At 37.6% G+C, this 14,062-nt stretch overlaps 1 pseudogene; it reads left to right on the top strand.

The window, feature by feature from the left end:
- The window catches only part of LOC103566447 (heat shock-related 70 kDa protein 2-like), a 48,897-nt pseudogene that overhangs the window by 460 nt on the left and 34,375 nt on the right, over positions 1 to 14,062 (top strand).

The raw sequence follows: 14,062 nt of genomic DNA, 5'->3' as shown, positions 1-14,062 counted from the left end.
CTTTTTATCCAGTTTTCAGTTTTCAATCCAGGGTAATTTTTCCAAAAATAGTTGTAACCTGGTTGTGTTTGTGGGAGGAGATGAGTTAAGAGACTGATTACACTACCATCTTGATGAGATCCAACATTTAGGATTTTATAATTCTGAGATGTTTTACATGATCTTTATGTGCATATTTTTTTAATTCCTTAGGATAGATTTCCAGAAATAGAATTACCGGATCAAAAGCAATGAAGAGCTTTGTGATTCTTCATATTTATTTCCAAATTGCTTTCCAAAAGTAATGTAAAAGAGTACTGGCTTCTCTGCCCCTTACCCTTCTCAAAGCTCTTACCAGTACTGGGGATTAGCATTTAAATCAATAGATCATAACTTGTATCTCATCTTTGTTTTAATGTATCTTGCTGATTCTTTGGGTCATGATATATTTGTTTGGTATTTGTTTGTTTTTGTGAAATTGTTTAATTTCCCTTGCTTATCTACTTGGGTCTTTATTGATTTTGATAATCTCTCTCTATATTTAGAATATTAATCCTCTGCTCTTTGATCTTATAGACTTGTGCATTTGACCAAAAGAAGTAACACAGCTCTAAATTGTACTCAGAAATTCCAAATATTACAGTTTCCAAGGGAAAGAACTTCTGGGAGAATGGTATTGGTGAGAAATGTGTGGTGTGTTGGTTTAGCTGGTATATTTTCAGAAATCATAATATAATTTCACAATGAAGATATTTCTCAGTGGTGGGTAGGTTGTAATACCAAAATCTAAGCTTACCTTGTGTTTAATTTATCATTATTTCTCCACTTTTCCCTGTGCAATACACATTTACTCATAATACTGTTCCCAGCACTTTGCTTTTTGTTCAGCTAGTTTTGCTGAATGAATACCCTAACTCACCCAAACTTTTCAGGTATGTGTGAACACAGACCATGTGACATAGAATTACTTGTATGTGTTTCCCTCCATTCATTAGAATGATAATTATGAAGGGTGTTTCCCCAAAAAAGGATTTTATGAAAATTCTCAGAAAGTCATTTTCCGTAACTATTTTATGGTTCAAATTAATCTAAAAAGTACAATTATAATATCTTTGATTACTAAAGTTACAAAAATATTCCCTTTGGAACAAACCCCACAGCATCACTAGAGCTCATATGAAGATCTTGTCTCTAGGCGACAGTGGGGAGATGATCCAATTTTTTCTCTAGTTAGGCATGTTCTTTTGCTACAGTTCTCTGATGTGCAGTTATGTTGGAAGTCCTCACCTCCACTTCCCATCCAAATCTAGACAGAATTTGAAATATTGGTGGCTATGTGTGCAGTGGTGGTGGCTGGACATAAAAGAGGCTGTTTATCCTCTCAGAGACAATCATAATGATGGATCTCAGCATTTTCATAGACTCTATACTTTTTAGAGAAGACTCTGAGGCTTTTCCTCTTGATATCCCTCAAATCCACTAAGGCTGTACTTTGCACATGATAGATGCTCAATAAATATCTGGGATGTAAGCAGGAAGTTGACAAATGTAAACCACTGTGGAGTGAAAATAGTGTGAATTTAAAAGTGAAACTCCTCAGTACAGTGTACACATGGAAACATGCCGAAGAATAGTTGTAAAGACTATGGCAAATTTAATGTCAACTTTTTATTAGGGAAGTTTGTCAGTTGTTTGTGCTTTACTCATAGATTGGGAGCACTGGTTGAGAATGAGCTTCCAGCCAGGGGACATTTGTTAGTGATGTTGGTGGGTAAGGAAAATATGGCCTATCTCTGGGTAGCACTCTAATTCTACATTGAGAGGGGAGGAGAGAGAGAGAATAAATTATCATAATATTTCAAATTTACCTGTCCCCAAATTAAGTGAAATCAAAAGGATGAGCATTACATACAGAGTATTCAGAATATTCAGTCTCAGTCTGCCCTTTGCCACCACAGCTTAAGATTTATTATTCAATTTGACTTTCAGAAAGAAGGATGCCACTTTCTGCTGTAAAAATCTCACCACCTTTGCCACAGTTTGCTGAGAGTTCTAGCTTTGCCTTGATGTTTCTTCTTTGGAATCAGGACTAAGTGGGTGCTCTCCCAGAGAAATTTGAGGAAAATCAGGTTGATGTGTCCTATTGCTTTACCTGGTCTTCTGTTTCATATCAGGTATTAGGAAGCAAATTAATGTGGAGGTGGTACTCTCATTCTCTCTCAGTTGGGGCTTGCAATGCCGTATAAATTGTAGACATAGTCATTTTGCTTCAGTTAAGTGATGGCTGTACCATCTGTCCACTTTTTCTCTGCTATGCAGAATCTCAGATGATGTTTAATATTAAAAATCATTGCCCCAGGAGAATATTTTATGACATTTTAAAAATTGCTTTTTTATGCAGTGTGAAGTGCTCTGAATCACTGCAAGTCAAGGCTTTTGTCAAGATGAGACTGAAGGGTGAATTCAAATAAGTGGAATTGAGTGAGGTTAAAGTGAAAAATGGAAAGTTTGGAAAGTGCAGAGAAAGGCCCCCAATCCAAAAGATGTAGACCCTTCTAAGGACTGTGTTCCCCACTCCAAAGCAATCTGAGCAAGAGTCCATTCTACAGGTCAGGGGCACTCAAAGCATGGAGTTGGGGAGTGCTTGGGTTAGTTTCTAGAAAACTGTTGTCAGGGCTGTTGTAAATAAGGTAATATATAGAAATACACTACTGTATTACCTGGTCTGTTGTAAGCATTGTAAATAGCAGCTATTAGTTACAGCAATATCATAGTAGAAAAACAATCATGTGACCAAATCTCAGTTTCCCCACTTCTTGACTATATGGCCTTGGGCAAGTAACCTGATGTATCTGAGCCTCAGCTTTCTTTGCGGTAAAATGGAGACAATGATAATACTTCAGCTCTTAGAGATGTTGTGAGGATTAAATCAGATCAAAGCATATCTAACCCCTAGAACAAAATTTAACCCACAATAAGCTTTCAAAGAGTGGCTGCTATAACTGTAATGACCATTGTTTGCAACATCGCTGGATTTCACATGAGTGTTTCTGCTGCAGTCTTTTTTCTAGCTACTCCCAGACTGTTTTCTCTACTGCATTGGTTTTTCACCCTTCCCCAAAGAATGGATTGCTATGCTTCTCTTATGATAGTGATTGCGTTTGATCTCTTCTGAATTCACCATTAAAAAATAATTCAACCCCACTCATTTAGCATGAGAGGAAACAGGGTCCAAAGAAGAAAGAGATCGCTCAGCTCATGCAGTTTTGGGACTGGCAGGACTGAGCAGGGACTCCTTGTCTGGGGACCTTTCCTCAGTGCCATCATTGCCTCTCTTAAGGGCCTGCCTTCCTCAGTCACCCAGATCATTCCCAGAGTACATTCAGACTTATGAGGAGAAGCCTCCCTACTCACACCTTGCGAGTAGAGAGGTTATTTTCTTAGTTTTGCTTTTGTTTTGTATTCCTGACACTAGATTGAAATAAAATTAAAAATTCAGTTCCTCAGTCATGCAAGACACATTTCAAGCTGTCAATAGCCATGTGTGACTAGGGGTTACCATACTGTGTAGCATAGATACAGAACATTATTCTCATTGCAGAGAGTTCTATTGGACAGCAAGTTTCTACAGCCTTCTCCCACTAAGGATAGGCTTCAGAAAATCAGGCTCTGAACTGGGCCAGGTCCTACCTTGGCTGCCTCCTCACTGGATTCACTGAACACAGAGTTTGCCCTCTTCTCTCTATCTATGGCCAGAGGGGAAAGTCACTTTATTTCCATTGTTTTGTCTTTCTCTATATCTATCTGATATATCTAGATATCAAAATATATTATATCCCGGTGTTGTTTTAGATGAGAAAGTCTTAGTTTCTTGTGCACTGTCTCTTAGTGGACCAGTCTGATAGGAAAAGAGCAAAGGAGCTGCTCTTTGTGCTGTCCATGGTTATGACACTTTCTGTTACTTATACATAAGAGTCCCTGGCCATCAGGAAGAAAGGGGTCCATCAGGTTGTAGCACTGACTTATAGAGCAGCTATGCTGCTTTAATGGAGATGAGGGTAAGGGATTGTAAAGCACATATTAAAATAACTTTTCCTCAGTATCTCAAAGAGACATCTGCACAGCCATGTCCATTGCAGCATTACATGCAGCCAAGATATGAGAACAACCTAAGTGTCTGTCAACGGATGAATGGATAAAGAAGATGTCATACACACACACTGTAATATTATTCTGCCATGAGAAAGAAGAAAATCTTGCCATCTGTGGCAACGTGGATGGACCTTGAGGGCATTATGCTAAATGACATGTCAGACAGAGAAAGACAAATACTGTATGATCTCTCTTATATGTGGAATCTAAAAGAGCCAAACTTGTGAAAACAGAGTAAAATTGTAATTACCAGGAGCTGGGGAGTAGGGGAATTGGGGAGATGTTGTTTAAGGGTATAAACGTGCAACTACTAGATAAATAAGTTCTGGAGATCTAATGCACAGCCTGGCAATTATAGTTAACAATACTGTATTGTAAATCTCAAAGTTGATAAGAGGTCTTAATTGTTCTCACCACAAAAATGAAATCATGTGACTTGATAGTGGTGTTAGCTAACATTACTGTGTAATTGTATTGCAACATATAAATGTATCAAACCAACGCATTGCACACCTTAAACCTACACAATGTTATATGTCAATTACATCTCAATTAAAAATGTTTAAATTAGCTTTACATATTACCTTTCACATACTTGTGCATATACAATTCATTTGCTGATAATTTATGTTTTGGAAATTTGATTAGTTGCTTTTTTTCCTGGAAAAAAGTGGAGAAAAGGAGATTAATCAAAAGCTATGTCTTAAGCACTTCTGTGACATAACCTTTACTGAGGCCTTACCCTGTGCCAGGAACTATATGCTTAACACTGGGCCAAAAGGATGGGGAGTGAGAGAGAGGGAGGGCCCAAGACTGGATTTGAGGGCTTGAGTAATAGGATGATGCCAAACGCTGAAATGTGGAAAGCTGGGGAGGGGACAGAGCAGTTTCCAACTCAGATGCAGATTCTCCTGCTGTGTTTTTATATTCCTAAAATCACGTTACTGGAAATCCAGTAGAGAGTGGAAGGGACCAGATTACCATCGCAAATCCTCATGGAAGTGTCATTTTAGAAGGATGTTTAACTTCCATAACATTTAGGCGGGCATAAACTGTCACAACCCAATAGACGTTATTTCTGAGGACAATTTCCACTGAATTTTTTCTAGTCTAGAACATTAGAATATTGTTACTTTTTAAATTATGGAAGTGTTAAATGATTACAGAAATTTTAGAAAATACTAAAATGTATTAAAAGGTATTTTGAAACGTCATCCATAACTTCGTGCTTCAAAACAACATTATTAACATCTTGGTAAATTTGCTTCATGCCACAGATATTTTAAGGAGCATCTTCCATGTGCCAGGGACTTATTGGGCGATGGAAGTTTACAAAGAAATAAAACAGGCAGAGCTCCTACCCTCAGGGAGCTTACATTATAGAAGCAAAGAAAAACAATGAATTATTAAATAAAATAATGTAGAGTATTGTGAAGAAAAGTGTAGCAGTGTAAAGGCAATAAAGAGTGATGGCAGTACAATTGTAAATAAACAGACAGGAAGTTGAAGGACATGGTATTTGCTACTGAAGTTGTATTAAAAAAAAGGATCCAGCTATGTGGCGATCAGAGGGAAAAGCATTCCAGGGAATAGAAAATAGATCGCAAAACCTAGTGCTGGAAGCCATTGGATATACTCAAGGAGCTAATGAAAGGTCAATGTGCCTGCAGCATTGACAGACAGAAGGCGAGTATTACAAGCTGAAGTTGGAGAAATAGGCCAAAAGAAAAAGAATTTTTATCTTGTAAGTGTGATGGGAAGACATCACAGTGTGATAATCATGGGAGAAATGTGACCTGATTTATATTTAAGGAGATCACACTGATTGACATACAAAGTGTGATCATGCTGGAAACGTCCTGTGTTGGATCCTTTGTTTGCTGGATCCCATCTTTTTCTCTTTCTTGGCTTCCTCTCTTATTTTGATGTAGCAAATTTTCCATAGCTTTATTTTTAAAAGTGCAAAGAAGATAAATTTGTAGGCACTGCTTATCTGAAAATATATTTTCCACACACTGTTGATTGATACTTTTTTCTTGACATAAAATTCTAAGTTGAATATCATTTTCTCTCATTTCTAAGACATTGTTTCATTATCAAATTAGCTTCCAATAATGCCGTTGAAGTTTGATGGACTATAACTCCAGATTCTTTGAATGTGACCTATTGTTCTAAACTCTCTGTAAACTTTCAGACCTTTCTCTTCATTCCTGGAGTTCTGAAATTTCATGATATGCCTTTGTATGGTGCGTATATCATTTAATGTGATAGGGAAATGGCAGAACCTTACAAATTATAATCTCTTCTCCTTCAGTTCTAGGAATCATTATTGTATTCTAGGAATCATTTAAAAATATGTCTTCTCTGTCTCTTCTTTCTTCCTTCTTTTCTCTCTTCCTCCCCTTCCTCCCTCTTTTCCCTTCCTTCCTACCTTCTTTGCTTCTTTCCTTTCTTCCTTCCATCCTCCTCCCTTCCTCTCTCTCTCTGCAACTCATTATAATTTGGATATCTTAAATTAATTCTTTAATTTGCTTATTTTTTTGTCTACTATGTTTCTGATCTTTAAGTTTCACTTTCTGCGCTATATACTGATTCTTATTGCTCAGTTTGTAATGATATTTAAAAAAATTCTTGGAATCATATTTTTATTTTCTAAGACCATTTTCTTATTTGGGGGATGTTTCTTTTTTAATATTATCCTGTCCTATTTTATGGATTTAATATTTCATCTTATTTTTCTGAGATTAATGATTATTAATGATAAATTTTGCTCCTTAAATTATTTCTGTTTCTTCTTAGTTTTTTCTTGTTTATTTATTAAGGTCTCTATCTTTCCTTTGGAGAATTTTCTCAAATGTCTGTTGTCCCTTGGCTGTCTACATATTTAAGAGTGAGACAGTGAAAATGCATTTGGACGTTTTGAGCAAATACAGTTGCTGTTGACTGGTGGACTTCAGTGTGGCAGATGCCCATGTATTCGTACTGTACCTTTAAGTCGTTTATCCAGAAATAAGTATTCTAATCTTCCCCCTTAGGATCTAGCCTGCATTCTGAGAACCATACTGGTGGAGGGAGATCAGAAATATACATTTACCTATGTTTTCCTAAGTTCTTTAATGACTTGATACTTTACATATAACTTCTTAATCCATTTAGAATGCATGATAATATAACACAATGTAATATACATATTGTAATGCAACATAACATAACGTAACATAATATAAATCAAGTTCCATATATATAGTCCAGTGGCCTCAGCCAGAGAGCCTGAGTTTGAATCTTGTCTCCACCATCACTAATTGCATGACCTTTTGCAATTTGTTGACTCTCTCTATGTGTCAATTTCCTCTGCGTAAAATGAGGATAATAAAGGAATCTACTACATAGGGTTTTTGTGAGTATTACAATGTGTTAATATATGTAAAACATTTAGAACAGTTCTTGGCATACAGTAAGCACAATCTAAGAATTAGCTATCATTATTAATGACTCTGTATCAGTACCAGAGTGTTATAATACTACAATTATAGTATTTTCAAACCTGTGAAAGAGGAATTAGACTTTTCTCTGTGGCCTCATCTGATAAAACTAGGACTAGTTAAAGGAAGCCTTGGGGAGATGAACTTTGGTTAAAATAAGGAAAAGAAGGGCTTTGCTAACCATTGTAAGTACCCAAAGATGGAACTGACCACCTCAAGATTGAATGAGTTTCCTGTCAATGAAAATGTTCAAAAGAATGTTTGTGAACCATTTTGTGGTACTGTTAGAAGGTGTTCCTAGTAATAAAAGACAATTTGCATTCAATGAACATGGAAGCACTTTTAAAAATCTGATATTTTACAATCCCAACACTGTAATATAATCAGAGAACATGAATGGTAAGAAGGGCAGAAGAAGCAGCATCAACTTGATCCTAGTTTTTAACGAGTCTACAATTTTAACCAGGCAAAAATAAGAGGTCTTTGTTAAACTATGATGGGGGATCATATAGAACAGAGCTAAAATCACATGTATATGGAAAGAATTATGGGAAAACAAGTTAAGTACGGAGAAAATATAAAAATTTAGTTAAGTTTTAGGATGTCTAGGCAAAACTGGTTCACATGAACAAAAGAAATTAAATCAGATTCCTCCTCCTCAGTGATATATAGTTCAATAAAATGAACAATCGATGTCATTGCAGTTGGTATTAAATATAATGTTAAAAGTGGGTGGCCAATGGTTGTGAAGAAAAGAAAAATCATTTAAACTTTAAAGCAAAAAATCTTTCCCGGCTTAGTATGAGCAAGTGTGTTTGTTAATGCTCTGAAATTCAGAAATCATTCCCCTTCCTTCAAGTATTGAGTTATATTATTTAAAGACACCTTTATCTCCAATTTTATGTCTCTTAAATTTTATTTTCTTTTCGAATAATTACTGAATTCTGCTAGCAATAACACTCATTGTGACTGTTGTATGTATTTAAAGATCCTAAGTAAGCACTGAGGAGATTGAAAGCAAATGACCCTGAGTGTCCATGAGAAAACTAACTCACCAGGAGTGAGCCGTAGGCTTTGAGTTGTTTTTCCAGTAGGGAGATCATATGCACATTCAGCTCCTGGTCTTTCTGTGTACCCCAAGACACACATTTATGAAGCGCTAGGTTTAGGTACCACCCAGAGTCACAGAACCTGAATATCTTGAGACATGTGATCTAGGTCGGGAATGAAAGTAGAGGATAGAACTTAAGAACACAACTTCCGGAACCAGCACATCTTGTACGATCTTGAGTATGTGCTTAACCTTGCTGAGCATCAGTTATCTTTATTTATCATGGGGATAATAATACTATGCCATAGGGTTGATGTGAGGATGAATAGAGATGATGTATATACAATCACTTGCAAGAAGCCTAGCATATAGTAGGCTCTTACATACTGAATTATGAAAAGTGATCTTTAGTCCCTGTAAGACTTGGGAAAAGGCACAAGGTATTGGAAATCAATATGGATAAAAGAAAGCACAAACCATATCTCCCTGTCTGACAGAGTTACTCTGGCCCTTCAGGTATAAAAATCTTAACCCCACTCATTCTTTCTACTCTCCCTCCAGCTCTCCAAACTTCTGCATCTTCCCAGCTCACTGGTGGTAACTAAGCCACTCAGTGGCGACTTCCACATTGACTTTCCTTGCACCCTCGGTGTCCCACACTTTGACTGACTCACATGAGGAACTGGATTGGGCTTTATCCCACAGGGAAGTATTGCAGGTTGTCCCTCATTAAACTCTTCCCCACTTGCCACACATCTTTCCTCATCCCATATTCTCGGGCTCTTGACAAACCTGTGCTGCAGATCACTGGACCATAGGTAACTGAGCTATGGGATAGGGTGACAAAGCCACCTTAATACATAGTCTAAACGTGAGTACTTCAATATTCTCTGTTAAATGTGGCTAGATGGAAGCATACATTTCCTAGTCTTTAAAAATAGATTCATCAACTTTCACCAATACTGAGTTGACCTTGATAGGTGCCTTTCATTGTATTATAATTCAGTGCTGCAAGAAGTCTTTACAAACAGCCCAATTGCATAACATCAAGGGAATGGTAAAGTAAATTATGGTACATCCACATGATGGACCGTTATGCAGCTATTAAAATGATGTTTACAAAGACTTTTTAATGACAAGGGAAAATGTTAATGATATAATGCCTACTGAATAAAAATAGGCTACAAAAATGTTCCGCATAATATGATTTAAACCATCTAATAAAATATGATATATATGTATATTACTGTATGTACAATAATAATTTAGAATATTAAGAACACATATAGCAAGTGTAAAAAGTATTTAAGCATGCACATATGCGTATATGTGTGTGTGTGTGTGTATAATATACTAGAAATAAACATAATGTTAACAGTGATTATCTATAGGTGAAGAAATTACAGGTGATTTTTATTTTTTATTTTATATTTTCTCTTCTTTTTCCCCCTTGATATCCTACAATATACAAGCAATGCTTTTATAACCTGCAGAAGATAAACATTTCTTATTCCACAGTTATTTAACCAAAGTTAATTTTGTTTGAGCTGTGAAATCAATTCATCATCTAGGTATTTGAGAGCTGAATGTGACTGCTTCTCATCTTGAGTGCAAATGGTTTCCCTAGACTTGCAAGGCCAAAGGAGTAGCTTGACCCTGCAAACTGTGGTTTAAAAATATGCTAAGTAGGGGCTGGCCTAGTGGTGTAGTAGTTAAGTTCTCAAGCTCTGCTTCAGCGGCCTGGGGTTCTCAGGTTTGGATCCCGGGTGTGGACTTATGCATTGCTCATCAAGCCCTGCTATGGTGGTATCCCACATACAAAAACAAAAAAAATGGAGGAGGATGGGCACAGATGTTAGCTGAGGGACAATCTTCCTCAGCAAAAAAAGGAAGATTGGCAATGGCTGTTTGCTCAGGGCCAATCTTCCACACCAAAAAAAAATATATATATATATATATATTTATATATGCGCTAATTAGTCAAAGAAGTATACAAATACAGACTCTGCTATGAGCCAAATCCTGTTCTATGAAGTGGGGTTGCAATAAGCTGAATAATGACCTCCCCCAAGATATTTTCCATGTCTTAATTTCTGGAACCTCTGAGTATCACTTTATATGGGGAAAAAAACAGGTTTCGTAGATGTGATTAAGTGAATATGTTGAGATAGTGTTCCACATGCAATCACACATATCCTTGAAAAGCAGAAGGTGAAGGGAGATTAGACATAAACAGAAGAGGAGAATACAATGTGACCATGGAGGCAGAGATTGGAGTGGCGTGAACACAAGCCAAGTGATGCTGGCTACCACAAGAAGCTAGAAGCAGCAAGGAACGGATTCTATCCTACAGCCTCTGCAGGGAGTAGGGCCTAGCTAACACCTCGATTTTGGCCCAGTGAAACTGAGTTCAGACTTCTGGCCTTCAGAACTGTGAGAGAATAAAATTCTGTTATTTTAAGCCACCAGGTTTGTGGTAATTTGTTACAACACCCAGAGGAATACAATTCTTGGTTATAGAGACATGCGTGAAACATGGCCCTTGGCTATGAAGATTTCAAAGACTACAGAGGTAGAGTAAGGCATAAAGAGAGAAAATTATTATTATGTTGTTAAAAGTGACTGACTCCCTGTGAGGTCTGAAGAAGTCTTCCTGGAGGAGAGGTGATATTGGAGATAGGGCTTGGAGGATTAGTATGTGAAAGCAACAGGATTTGCCAGCCAGCTTTCTGGGATAGGGGGTATCAGCCCTTTGAGGGAAACGGTTTGTGGTTTCAGTCCCATTTCGTTAGCATAGTGCTTAATTGGGGCAGTAGAGGGTAGGGCACAATGGAGAGGCTACTAAACTGAGAGTAAAGATATACGTGTTTTGTCATTGTTATGTCACTAATTAACTGTGTGACTTTGGGCAAGTCACATCTTTAATCTATGCAAAACTTTAAAATGCAAATTTTGGGCTAGATTTCTAAGGGTCTCTTGCCATTCTAAATTTTCCTTAAGTCTATGTTTTGACAACACTGGGGGAGTGAAAATTGAGAACCAGTGTATATAGACTGGTAAACTGCAAGTATTTATAAGTGGTCATGAAACCTAAATTACAGGGGCCGGCCAGTGACCCAGTGGTTAAGGTTGTGCGCTCCACTTCAGAGGCTCAGGGTTTCGCCGTTCGAATCCTGGGCATGGACATGACGCCACTCGTCAGGCCATGCTGAGGCAGCGTCCCACATGCCACAACTAGAAGGACCCACAACTAGAATATACAACTGTGTACTGGGGAGATTTGGGGAGAAAAAAACCCTCAAATTACAAACTTAAAATAAAGTAGAGAATGCATTGCTTTGAGAATGCATTTCTGTGAATGTAATTCCGTGTAAATATTTGCACACTTATGCAACACTCAGACACTTGGAAAACATACAGACATTTATTCCATAGTATTGTGTTTGCCAAATTTTCTACTATTCGAATTTTTATGTTAAGTTAAAATAGATTCCTGGCCTATATTTAAAGAATAGAACTAGACACTGAATTGGGATCCAAGGGAGAAAAGATAAATGAGAGCCCAAAAGGTTAGCACTGGGTGAAAAATGTTTTTTAGTCTCCATGTTATGTCACAGTGATGGAGTGTAAGATGCAGAGGCTGAAATGGTTTAATCAACCCTGCTTCCTAAAAAAACTTGCTCGGATTCTTTGCTGAAGCCTTAATAAGAGGGTTAAGACTGTCCCCTAGGGTAGAAGGTTAGATGAAGCAACCTTTGCTTATGACAGCACTTCAGATCATGGGCAGGATTGACTCAGTGGCTTGAAAGAGCAGGAAGACAGATAGAAATTCAGAGCTATTATTCAATTTCTTTTCCCTACTAATTGAAGGAAGAACCAAGCTCATTGTTTGCTTTCCTCATGGCATTATGACCAGTCTCCTCCTATCATACTATAGATAGCATTGCATCCAGTGGCACATATTGCTACATGAATCTTAAGTCTTCTGTAAGGTAAGACTTTCCTGAGGAAGTGCTCTAAGAGGAGCCACAGTTAGTCTGGTGAAGGGAGAATTGGGTGTTGTGCAATGTGAGCTATCAGGCAAAGACAACAACAAGAACAATGGGCCAGGTGAGAAAAAGCTTGTTGTGAGGACAGAACTATGCCTGCCTCGATGTTGCCGGGACGTAAATTGAGGGGCAGAGACTGTTGAAAATAGAGGCGAGAGAGTCCACCAAAAGGCCCCATCACAGAGCCTTTGTATTTCTAGCCAAGAAGCTTGGATTTGAACCTGTAAGCCAATGGAGAACCTTCAAAAGCAATGCTGACATTTGAGTCAGATGGCCCCATAGCTGGAGGGATCCACGCAGAGGAGGAAACCATTTGAATTCCATATGTAACTAGTGCTATGCATTTTACAAAGCTTACTGAATAACTGGTAGAATTGATAAAGGAAATGATAAAAGTACACATCAATCAATTGTATAAACTAAGGGTCAGAACAATGGTGCTAACTTAAGGCAGTGAGTTGAGGGCAGATTCAAGGGCCCGGATTTCTTTTGGGTAAGTTATTTACACTAGCAGTTCTTGCAATTCAGTTGCCTGAAGACAGATTCTATTTGTTTTAAAGAACCATGTCCTGAATTAAGGTGAAGTTCCCTAGTAGGACTTTTTAAAGTCTCTTTACTTATCTTTCTGTCTTTGGCCTTTCTTCCCTTAATTCCATTTTACACAGTGTGATCTGATTTATCTATCAAAGCAAGACTGATCATGCCCTTGTCACAAAATCACCATTGACTCACATCCCCATTAAACCACTGCCTAAAAATACAAATCTAGATTTTTCTGTCCTCAGCTCTGTGGTTCCAAGCCAAGGTTTTCACATTCTCTCTCATTATTCCTTTTCGTATACCATATATTACATCCAAACTAAACTACACTTTGCTTCTAATATTGTGTGCTTCCAACCATGCTTGTCCATAATGTCTTTGTCATCTGTGCACATTCGCCTTCTATCATCTTTTAGGGCCCAGCTCAGGTGTTGGCTCCTCTATGATGCTTTCCCTAATCCACCTTGCAAAATTCAAGCTGGATGTCTTCTCTCCTTCCCCCACCCTCTTCATGGTATTTTGTCTATGTCTGTCTTATAGTTCCTTGAATTTTCTACTTTGTATTGTATATCATGGTCCCTCAGCTAAGCTCATTGAGAAAGAGGATCATATCTTATTCATCATTCTAAACTCCATTTTTTATGTGGTTGCCTCTGTCTGGAATCCTTTTCTTTCATCTAGAGAAGGCCTGTACCCCTTTTAAGGCCTATTTCATTGATTATGTGACTTGTGTTTTTCCTGGCTTTCTTTTTCCCACCATAGGAGAACGTATCACCCACCCTTAGTACACCCATAACATTTTGTTCATT

This window comes from Equus przewalskii, chromosome X, assembly GCF_037783145.1.
Source record: "Equus przewalskii isolate Varuska chromosome X, EquPr2, whole genome shotgun sequence".
In the NCBI taxonomy this organism is placed as follows: domain Eukaryota; kingdom Metazoa; phylum Chordata; class Mammalia; order Perissodactyla; family Equidae; genus Equus; species Equus przewalskii.
The sequence above is the reverse complement of the archived record's forward strand: the minus strand, read 5'-3'. Positions and strand labels throughout refer to the sequence as shown.